Genomic DNA, 13226 nt, shown 5'->3' with positions numbered 1-13226 from the left:
CTCAGTTGTGTCTGACTCTTAGCGACCCCATGGACTGCAGCCTACCAGGCTCCTCTGTCCATGGTGTTTTTCAGGCAAGAGTACTGGAGTGGGGTGTCATTGCCTTCTTTGTCTCTCATCTATAAAGTGAGTGAAATAAGAATGCCCACATAATAGGCTTGTTATGAAGATGTAATGAGTTATTCCATGGAAAGTGCGTACGGCAATACTATCTCATTATGTTACCAGAGTTGCTCAGTTTGTTTTCACTGAGGGAAGATGAGATGAGTGGAGGAATGAACTATGAATGAATACCCAAAGACTGATTTCCCCTTTTTGAACTTTCTTATTGCCATTAACACTTACTAGCTTCCTCCATTTTTGCCAGGCTTCAAATCTCAGGCATCTCCTCCTTATTTTGCCACTCATATCCATGTGTCCATGTGTGAATGAATTTATCCAATATGCATTTATTTCGTTAATTTTACAAGTGTGGAGTACCTGGTTAAAATTCTTAAAAACAGTTTAACTTCTCAGTTGGAAAATAAAGGGTTGATTCTTGCCACTCAGAACTTTTAATCTAGTAGACAAGAGTACACGTGATCAAAATAGAAGACACAGAATAACATCAGATCAGATCAGATCAGTCGCTCAGTTGTGTCCGACTCTTTGTGACCCCATGAATCGCAGCATGCCAGGCCTCCCTGTCCATCACCAACTCCCGGAGTTCACTCAGACTCATGTCCATTGAGTCAGTGATGCCATCCAGCCATCTCAACCTCTGTTGTAACCTAGTACAAATAAAGTACTGTCAAAATCTGAGGTAGGTGGCCTATGTAGAGTTCTCTTCATGTAGGAATATCTGCAAAGGCTAGTTAGAGAGGGTGGCATCTGAAGTTTATTTCTTCATCTCATAGAGTTTAAAAATAGGTATTTCTGTACAGTGAGTGGCTCTCTACTAGAAGATATTCAAGGACCTGGGGCCCTTCCATTTATTATTCCTTTACTTTCATTGCATGACTTCCAAGGTTGTCATACTTGTCTGCTTCAGACTGGCAGAAGGGAGAAGAGCAAAGAGAAGAGCAAAATTATATGTGAGAGATTGTAATGGTCAGGTCTGGAAGTGGCGGCATCCATCATATCACGTCATTCCATACTGTCTAGAACCAAAGCTCATGTCCATGTCTAACTACGAGGAAGCCTGGGAATGGTAATCTCACTGTGTGCTCAGGGCAAAGAGGAGATGGACGTGGTAAACAGTTAGCTAGTGTCCATCTCAATGCATGAAGAATTTAGAATAGTTGTATATGCTGTGAGAGTATTCCATAATAGTTTAAAATAGCCAGTCCTTTGCCAACTAGGAGCAGTTGTTGTCAGGAAAACACTGCTGCAGAAAGACTCATGAAGAACAGAAAAAGAAAAGTTTTGCTCAAGAGGTTCAATTTTAAAGGGGTAATCAGTTACCTTTCTGTGCTTGTTCTATGAAGTATGTTTTCTAGAAGAGGGGAAGAGCAAGTTCCTTTTTTGTTTCCATGATTCTTATACAAATCATTCTTCTGAGCAACCAACTCATTCAACTAATACCAGCTAATTCTCTAATCCCATACACAAAACTAAATTCAAAATGGATGGACCCATAGTGAAGGAAACTACAAGCAAGGTGAAAAGACAGCCTTCAGAATGGGAGAAAATAATAGCAAACAAAGCAACTGACAAAGAATTAATCTCAAAAATATACAAGCAGCTCCTCCAGCTCAATTCCAGAGAAATAAATGACCCAATCAAAAAATGGGCCATAGAACTAAACAGGCATTTCTCCAAAGAAGACATACAGATGGCTAACAAAGACATGAAAAGATGCTCAACATCACTCATTATCAGAGCAATGCCAATCAAAACCGCAATGGGGTACCATCTCACGCTGATCAGAATAGCTGCTATCAAAAAGTCTATAAACAATAAATGCTGGAGAGGGTGCGGAGAAATGGGAACCCTCTTACACTGTTGGTGGGAATGCAAACTAGTACAGCCACTATGGAGAACAGCGTGGAGATTCCTTAAAAAACTGGAAATATAACTGTCATATGACCCAGCAATCCCACTGCTGGGCATACACACCGAGGAAACCAGAATTGAAAGAGACTCGTGTACTCCAATGTTCATTGCAGCACTGTTTATAATAGCCAGAACATGGAAGCAACCTAGATGTCCATCAGCAGATGAATGGATAAGAAAGCTGTGGTACATATACACAATGGAATATTACTCAGCTATTAAAAAGAATGCATTTGAATCAGTTCTAATGAGATGGATGAAACTGGAGCCTGTTATACAGAGTGAAGTCAGAAAGAAAAACACCAATACAGTATATTAACACATGTATATGGAATTTAGAAAGATGGTAACAATGACCCTATATGTGAGATAGCAAAAGAGATACAGATGTAAAGAACAGACTTTTGGACTCTGTGGGAGAAGGTGAGGGTGGGATGATTTGAGAGAACAGCATTGAAACATGTATATTATCATATGTGAAACAGATCACCAGTCCAGGTTCAATGCATGAGACAGGGTGCTCAGGGTTGGTGCACTGGGATGACCCTGAGGGATGGGATGGGGAGGGAGGTGGGAGGGGGGCTCAGGATGGGGAACACATATACACCCATGGCTGATTCATATCAATGTATGGCAAAAACCAATATAATATTGTAAAGTAATTAGCCTCCAATTAAAATAAATAAGTTAATTTTTTAAAAAAATGGGCAGAAGACCTAATTAGCTATTTCTCTAAAGGCTACATACAGATGGCCAATAGGCACAGGAAAAGATGTTCAACACCACTAGCGATTAGAGAAAATCAAATCAAAGCTACAATAAAACATCACCTTACACCAAACAGAATGGCCATCATCAAAAAAGTCTACAAACAATAAACGCTGGAGAGAGTATAGGGTAAAGGAACCCTTGTTCACTGTTAATAGTAATGTAAATTGGTACAGCCACTGTGGAGAACAATATATAAGCTCCTTTAAAAAGCTAGTAATAGAGCTACCATATGATCCAGTAACCCACTCCTGGTCATATATCTAGAGAAAACCATCGTTCAAAAGGATGTATGGACCCAAATGTTCATCGCAGTGCTATTTACAATAGCCAAGACATGGAAGCATTCTAAATGTCCATTGAAAAAGGAATGGGTAAAGAAGATGTGGTACATATATACAGCGGACTATTACTCAGCCACTAAAAATGAAATAATGCAACTTACAGTAACATGGAAGGACTTAGAGATATTCATACTAAGTAAAGTAAGACAGACAAAGACAAATACCATATGATATCACTTATATGAAAAATCTAATAATAAAATGATCCAAATGAACTTATTTACAAAATAGAAACAGACCCACAGACATAGAAAACAAACATGGTTTCCAAAGGGGAAAGGTTGAGAGGCGATAAATCGGGAGTTTGGGATTGACATTTACACACTACTATATTTAAAAACAGATAACCAACAAAGACCTACTATATAGCACAGGGAACTCTGCTCAATATTCTACAATAATATAAATGGGAAAAGAATTTGGGAAAGAATAGATATATGTATACAGGAGACAGGAATCAAGACCATCCCCAAGAAAAAGAAACATAAAAAAGCAAAATGGCTGTCTGAGGAGGCCTTACAAATAGCTGTGAAAAGAAGGGAAGTGAAAAGCAAAGGAGAAAAGGAAAGAAATAAGCATCTGAATGCAGAGTTCCAAAGAATAGCAAGGAGAGATAAGAAAGCCTTCTTCAGTCATCAGTGCAAAGAAATAGAGGAAAACAATAGAGTGGGAAAGACTAGAGATCTCTTAAAGAAAATTAGAGATACCAAGGGAAAATTTCATGCAAAGATGGGCTCAATAAAGGACAGAAATGGTATGGACCTAACAGAAGCAGAAAATATTAAGAAGAGGTGCCAAGAATACACAGAAGAACTATGCAGAAAAGATCTTCATGACCCAGATAATCACAATGGTGTGATCACTGACCTAGAGCCAGACATCCTGGAATGTGAAGTCAAGTGGGTCTTAGGAAGCATCACTATGAACAAAGCTAGTGGAGGTGATGGAATTCCAATTGAGCTATTTCAAATCCTAAAAGATGATGCTGTGAAAGTGCTGCACTCAATATGCCAGCAAATTTGGAAAACTCAGCAGTGGCCACAGGACTGGAAAAGGTCAGTTTTCATTCCAATCCCAAAGAAAGGCAATGCCAAAGAATGCTCAAACTACCGCACAATTGCACTCATCTCACATGCTAGTAAAGTAATGCTCAAAATTCTCCAATCCAGGCTTCAGCAGTACGTGAACTGTGAACTTCCAGATGTTCAAGCTGGTTTTAGAAAAGGCAGAGGAACCAGAGATCAAATTGCCAACATCCTCTGGATCATCGAAAAAGCAAGAGAGTTCCAGAAAAATATCAATTTCTGCTTGATTGACTACGCCAAAGCCTTTGACTGTGTGGATCACAATAAACTGTGGAAAATTCTGAAAGAGATGGGAATACCAGACCACCTGACCTGCCTCTTGAGAAACTTGTATGCAGGTCAGGAAGCAACAGTTAGAACTGGACATGGAACAACAGACTGGTTCCAAATAGGAAAAGGAGTACGTCAAGGCTGTATATTGTCACCCTGCTTACTTAACTTATATGCAGAGTACATCATGAGAAGCGCTGGGCTGGAAGAAGCACAAGCTGGAATCAAGATTGCCAGAAGAAAGATGAATAATCTTAGATATGCAGATGATACCACCCTTATGGCAGAAAGTGAAGAAGAACTAAAGGGCCTTTTGATGAAAGTGAAAGAGGAGAGTGAAAAAGTTGGCTTAAAGCTCAACATTCAGAAAACAAAGATCATGACATCTGGTCCCATCACTTCCTGGCAAATAGATGGGGAAACAGTGGAAAAGTGGCTGACTTTGTTTTTCTGGGCTCCAAAATCACTGCAGATGATGACTGCAGCCATGAAATTAAAAGACGCTTACTCCTTGGAAGGAAAGTTATGACCAACCTAGACAGCATATTAAAAAGCAGAGACATTACTTTGCCAACAAAGGTCCATCTAGTCAAGGCTATGGTTTTTCCAGTAGTCATGTATGAATGTGAGAATTGCACTGTAAAGAAAGCTGAGCACCGAAGAATTAATGCTTTTGAACTGTGGTGTTGGAGAAGACTCTTGAGAGTCCCTTGGACTGCAAGGAGATCCAACCAGTCCATTCTAAAGGAGATCAGTCCTGGGTGTTCATTGGAAGGACTGATGGTGAAGCTGAAACTCCAATACTTTGGCCACCTGATGCGAAGAGCTGACTCATTGGAAAAGACCCTGATGCTGAGAAAGATTGAGGGTAGGAGGCGAAGGAGATGACAGAGGATGAGATGGTTGGATGGCATCACCAACTCGATGGACATGGGTTTGGGTGGACTCCAGGAGTTGGTGATGGACAGGGAGGCCTGGCATGCTGCAGTTCATGGGGTCACAAAGACTCGGACACAACTGAGCGACTGAACTGAACTGAATTGAGATATATGTATATGTTTAGCTGAGTCACTTTCCTGTACACCTGAATTCAATACAACATTGTTAATCAACTCTAGTTCAATATAGAATAAAAAATTTAAAAGTTAAAAAAGAAGTACAGTTATAACAATATTCTGTAATAAATGCTGTATGAATGTGGTCTCTTTCTCTGAGAACACCTTATTGTACTGTATTCATCTTTCTTCCTGTAACGAAGTGTCATGATAAAATGCCTGTGTGATGAGATGAAGTGAAATGAATGACATAGGCATTGGGACATAGTGTTAGGCTACTATTTGTCTTCTGACAAAATATGTCAGAAAGAGGATCATCTGCTTTGGGTGATTCTGGATTATGGAGCCATTTGATGTCAACGGTTGGATGTCATGAGTAGACATCAGTTATTGGGGATCCCAGGGAAGACAGAATGGGACAGTGTGAGATTTCATCATGCAACTCAAAATGGCATGCAATTTAAAACTTATTAATTGCTTATTTCCTGAATTTCCCATTTAATATTTTCAGACTGGGGTTTACCACTGATTAGTGAAACTGTGAAAGCAAAACCATAGATGAAGAAGCTACTATAATTTATTTATCCATTATATTACTGATGGACATCTGGGTAATTTTCTGCTTTTGGCTTTACTAATAATACTGCTTATGAACATTCTAGTACATGCCTTTTACTGATGAAATATATGCTGTTGTTTTAGGAATATACCTCAGAGTGAAATTACAGATCATAAATTATTCAGTTCAGTTCAGTTCAGTTCAGTCGCTCAGTCGTGTCCAACTCTTTGCGACCCCATGAATCATAGCATGCCAGGCCTCCCTGTCCATCACCAACTCCCAGAGTTCACTCAGACTCACATCCATCGAGTCAGTGATGCCATCCAGCCATCTCATCCTCTGTCGTCCCCTTCTCCTCCTGCCCCCAATGCCTCCCAGCATCAGAGTCTTTTCCAATGAGTCAGTTCTTCGCAGGAGGTGGCCAAAGTACTGGAGTTTCAGCTTTAGCGTCATTCCTTCCAAAGAAATCCCAGGACTGATCTCCTTTAGAATGGACTGGTTGGATCTCCTTGCAGTCCAAGGGACTCTCAAGAGTCTTCTCTAACACCACAGTTCAAAAGCACAGTTCATAAATTATTAGGCAATCTTTTAATCCATAGAACCAGTTGTAATTTTATGTTTCTCTTTTCATTCTCTGTATCATCTGAGCTCCCCAAATCTGCTACTCCTGACTGGAGCAAGGCTAAAAAGGAATTAACTACTCATTCTCTTGCAGTTCTTCCATTTTGATTATGGACAGGAGAAACTAGTGTTTTGTCCCTCAGCCTTCTTGGCCTGCATTGATAGAGATCTCTGGAGTGTCTTTTCACGTAGTCTGGAGTTGGGGGAGAGAAATTATCTGACTTGTCTGATAATAATGAAATGATGATGAGGTCCTCTTTCAAAGGACCAAAAGCTGTTTGAAAGCATCCATTCATATGTTTCCCATTGTCATATCATTAACAGAAATAATATCTCTATGTTCTTCCCTCAAATGCTGGTGGAAGGCATAGGTAGTTCATGAAATGGTCAAAGAGAAAGGATGGCAGAAGCCACAGCAGGACAGGATGCCAGAAGATTAAAGTTATCCCTTCTCTACTCTTGCTGCTGTTCCAGACATCTGGCCACCCAGTCCAGGAAGCTGGGAGTCAGGCTTCTCATTGTTTTACTTTCACATTTAATCAGTCAGTAAGTTTCATTTATTCTGCTCTTATTGTCTCTTAAATCTGTTCTTTCCCTGTTCTCCCTGCCATGGTTCAGTCCCACATCATCTGTCTTCTTCTCTGTATCACCAGTGTTTTAACTGCCCTTACTCCTTTATTCCTCACCCCTTCTCAGACACTTGCTGTCCATTTATCTCTTCCCTTCATTTGCTAGAACTGGGGGATTCTAAAATAGAAATCTGATCAAAATACTTATTCCCCAACCAAAATCCTTCATTAAACCCCATGGCTTTCAGTATAAATTACAAAGTATATTTGGATATACCTGATAAGTTCGAGGGTCAAGTATGAATATAATGTGATTCTTGTCTATTTCTTCAGTCTCCTGTCTTACTGCTTATCTCTCTCCCACAGAACCCTTTGTTCCAGCTACACTGCACTATATTATGCCACACCACACTACACTGTGCTACACTTCACTACACTGCATACAACACCACACCACACCACACACACCACACCACACCACACCATACTACACTATTACTATACCACACACACCACACTATACTACACTATACTACACCACACCATTACTATACCACACACTATACTACACTATACTACACCACACCATACCACACTATACTACACCACACCATTACTATACCACACACTATACTACACTATACTACACCACACCATACCACACTATACTACACCACACCACACCACACCACACCATACTACACTATTACTATACCACACACACCACACTATACTACACTATACTACACCACACCATTACTATACCACACACTATACTACACTATACTACACCACACCATACCACACTATACTACACCACACCATTACTATACCACACACTATACTACACTATACTACACCACACCATACCACACTATACTACACCACACCACACCACACCATACTACACTATTACTATACCACACACACCACACTATACTACACTATACTACACCACACCATTACTATACCACACACTATACTACACTATACTACACCACACCATACCACACTATACTACACCACACCATTACTATACCACACACTATACTACACTATACTACACCACACCATACCACACTATACTACACCACACCACACCACACCACACCATACTACACTATACTACACCACACCATACCACACTATACTACACCACACCACACCACACCACACCATACTACACTATACTACACCACACCACACCACACTATACTACACCACACCACACCACACCACACTATACTACACTATTACTATACCACACACACCACACTATACTACACTATACTACACCACACCACACTATACTACACTATACTACACCACACCATTACTATACCACACACTATACTACACTATACTACACCACACCATACCACACTATACTACACCACACCATTACTATACCACACACTATACTACACTATACTACACCACACCACACCACACCACACCATACTACACTATACTACACCACACCATACCACACTATACTACACCACACCACACCACACCACACCATACTACACTATTACTATACCACACACACCACACTATACTATACTATACCACACCACACCACACTATACTACACTATACTACACCACACCAGTACTATACCACACACTATACTACACTATACTACACCACACCATACCACACTATACTACACCACACCACACCACACCACACCATACTACACTATACTACACCACACCATACCACACTATACTACACCACACCACACCACACCACACCATACTACACTATACTACACCACACCATACCACACTATACTACACCACACCACACCACACCACACCATACTACACTATACTACACCACACCATACCACACTATACTACACCACACCACACCACACCACACCATACTACACTATACTACACCACACCATACCACACTATACTACACCACACCACACCACACCACACCATACTACACTATACTACACCACACCATACCACACTATACTACACCACACCACACCACACCACACCATACTACACTATACTACACCACACCATACCACACTATACTACACCACACCACACCACACCACACCATACTACACTATAGTACACCACACCATACCACACTATACTACACCACACCACACCACACCACACCATACTACACTATACTACACCACACCATACCACACTATACTACACCACACCACACCACACCACACCATACTACACTATACTACACCACACCATACCACACTATACTACACCACACCACACCACACCACACCATACTACACTATACTACACCACACCATACCACACTATACTACACCACACCACACCACACCACACCATACTACACTATTACTATACCACACACACCACACTATACTATACTATACCACACCACACCACACTATACTACACTATACTACACCACACCATTACTATACCACACACCATACCACACTATACTACACCACACCACACCACACCACACCATACTACACTATTACTATACCACACACACCACACTATACTATACTATACCACACCACACCACACTATACTACACTATACTACACCACACCATTACTATACCACACACCATACCACACTATACTACACCACACCACACCACACCACACCATACTACACTATACTACACCACACCATACCACACTATACTACACCACACCACACCACACCACACCATACTACACTATACTACACCACACCATACCACACTATACTACACCACACCACACCACACCACACCATACTACACTATACTACACCACACCATACCACACTATACTACACCACACCACACCACACCACACCATACTACACTATACTACACCACACCATACCACACTATACTACACCACACCACACCACACCACACCATACTACACTATACTACACCACACCATACCACACTATACTACACCACACCACACCACACCACACCATACTACACTATTACTATACCACACACACCACACTATACTATACTATACCACACCACACCACACTATACTACACTATACTACACCACACCATTACTATACCACACACCATACCACACTATACTACACCACACCACACCACACCACACCATACTACACTATTACTATACCACACACACCACACTATACTATACTATACCACACCACACCACACTATACTACACTATACTACACCACACCATTACTATACCACACACCATACCACACTATACTACACCACACCACACCACACCACACCATACTACACTATTACTATACCACACACACCACACTATACTATACTATACCACACCACACCACACCATACTACACTATACTATACCACACCACACCACACTATACTACATCACACCATGCCACACTACACTGTACTACACCACACCACACCACACCATACTATACTATACTACACCACACACAGCCATACTATACTACACCACACCACACATACTATACCACACCACACCACACCATACTACACTATACTATACCACACCACACCACACTACACCAGACCACACTATACTATATCACACCACACTATAGCATACTATACCACACCACACCATACTACACCACACCACACCATACCACACCACACCACACCACATCATACCACACCACACTATACTACACCACACCACACCATGCTACACTACACCACACCACACCATAGCACACTACACTATACCACACCACACCATACCACACTACACTGCACCAGATCATACTATACATATCACACCACACCACACTATACTACACCACACTACATCATACTGCATTATACTACACTATACCACAGCACACTATACTACAGTATACCACACCACTCTACACCATACTACACTATACTATACCACACACACCACACTATACTATACTATACCACACCACACTATACTATACTACACCACACCGTACTATATTATACTACACTATACCACACCACACTATACTACACCACACCACACCATACTACATTATACTACACTATACCACACCACACTATACTACACCACACCACACCGTACTACAGTACACTACACTATACCACACCACACTATACTACACTACACCACACCATTCTACACCATACTACTTTGTGCTATAGCACACCACACCATGCCACACTATACTATATTACACCACACTATAGCATACTATATCACACCACACCACACTACGCTACACTACACTGCACCACACTGTATGACATTAGACTACCCACACGGCACCACTCCACACTACACTGTACTACACCACACCACAATATACTATGCTACACTACACTGCACTACACAATTTGCAGTTCTGGAGAATTTCATGCTGCCTTTCATTTTGCTCACACTGCCCCCTCTGCCCTCATTCCTTACCCTGCCTTCTCTGTTATCTCCTTTTCTCTTCAAGTATAATATAGGAGGTCAGGTGCCTTCCAGCCAACCTGTGACTCCCTCAAAGTTGGGGTGGGATCCTTCCTTTAGGGTCTAATAGAACTTACACTTTCCACAACAGCAGTGTATGACAGTGGTATATTTGTCTGTCTCTTTCCTAGTCATTCTCAACTTTGGCTCCTCTTTGGTCTTTACCCCAGTGATTATAATTTAATTAGTTAGCAGTGGGACCCATTAGGATTTTTGTAAAGCTTTAGGTAATTTTAACATGCATTCAGAGTTGAGAATCACTGTCTTAGACTCTAAGTTCCTCTGATCTTGGACCTCTTCTCAACTAACTGTATGTTTTCTCAGGGCCTGGATAAGAGTGGATTTTCCAGGCTCTGTTGCTATTTGTTGACTAAATGAGTATAGATCATGAAAGAGCAAGTTTTGAGGGGGCATATTTAGAGGTTCAGGAAGGGGAGGAGTTATTCCAGGCTTTGGTTCAGAACAAGCATCTTTCCTTGAATACTCATCCCTGCAGAGCTTGGCCAAGCTTAAGATGCTGGAAGAGGGCCAACCCCTACCTGGGAGATGTATAATCTTGAATGTTTCATTTCCATTTGCACATTTCAGCCTCACTTGTCCGTCAATCACAAACATGCATGAGTGAGTCTGGAAATAGTGGGAGTTTCCTAGCCCTGTAGCTTATGGTATAATACAATAATAGAATAGGCAGAGTTTATTTAAGTGGGAGGACAGGGGATCATGGCTGTTAAAATTATTTTTTATGACTCTTCTCTAATCTTTCAGAGTTACATTTAGTAGAAGTCATTCCTGTTATTCAAAGAGAAACTATTAAAACAGCTTGTGTCCCCCCAGCCTGTGTACACTACAAATAAAAAATACTTACACTGATAATATTAGCTGTACTCTCAGGTGAAGGCTTTGGTTCTGAACTCATGTTTGTCTTCATATGTCTTAAAACATCTACCCTATCAGCTCATTTTGGCACTTTGTACACAGCAAATGCTGAAGCTCGTTCTGAATTCAGAGAGGAAAAAGATCAAATATATTCCCAGTGGACACCGGACTTTTATTTTTCCTTTCTTCTTCTCTCTGCCAAAGTGCTAAACATATCCTAGTTTGCTATTTAGAATTGTGTTTTTTTCAAATTGGAGGATAATTGCTGTAAAGCGTTGCGTTGGTTAAAAATATGGAACACTTCTGGAATTTGCTTGTCAACCTTGGGCAGGGGCCGTGCTAATCTTCTCTGTATCGTTCCAATTTTTAGTTTATGTGCTGCTGAAGCAAGCACTAGAATTGTGTTATTTTTAATGTTTTAATGACTAGAGTAAAAACCTTTACTGAGTCTCAAAAGGGCTTGAAGTGAAATAGACTATCTAATGGAGAGAACCTTGTTTATAGTTCCTGTCTTTCTGTTGGTTTCATAGCCTTCAGTGGATCCTGGATCCTAAGGCAAAGATTAAGGACACACATTGTCATTTCAAACAAAAAAA

General features: G+C 40.9%; 1 non-coding gene across 1 annotated transcript; it reads right to left on the bottom strand.

The window, feature by feature from the left end:
* Window positions 1-12916: 12916 nt before the first annotated feature.
* On the bottom strand, window positions 12917-13024 carry LOC112447955 (U6 spliceosomal RNA). Its single transcript, XR_003036208.1, has one exon. It is a non-coding gene; the product is annotated as a U6 spliceosomal RNA (small nuclear RNA).
* Window positions 13025-13226: the final 202 nt, after the last annotated feature.

This window comes from Bos taurus, chromosome 8, assembly GCF_002263795.3.
Source record: "Bos taurus isolate L1 Dominette 01449 registration number 42190680 breed Hereford chromosome 8, ARS-UCD2.0, whole genome shotgun sequence".
NCBI lineage: Eukaryota > Metazoa > Chordata > Mammalia > Artiodactyla > Bovidae > Bos > Bos taurus.
Note: the sequence above shows the minus strand (reverse complement) of the source record. Positions and strands in the feature narration are given on the sequence as shown.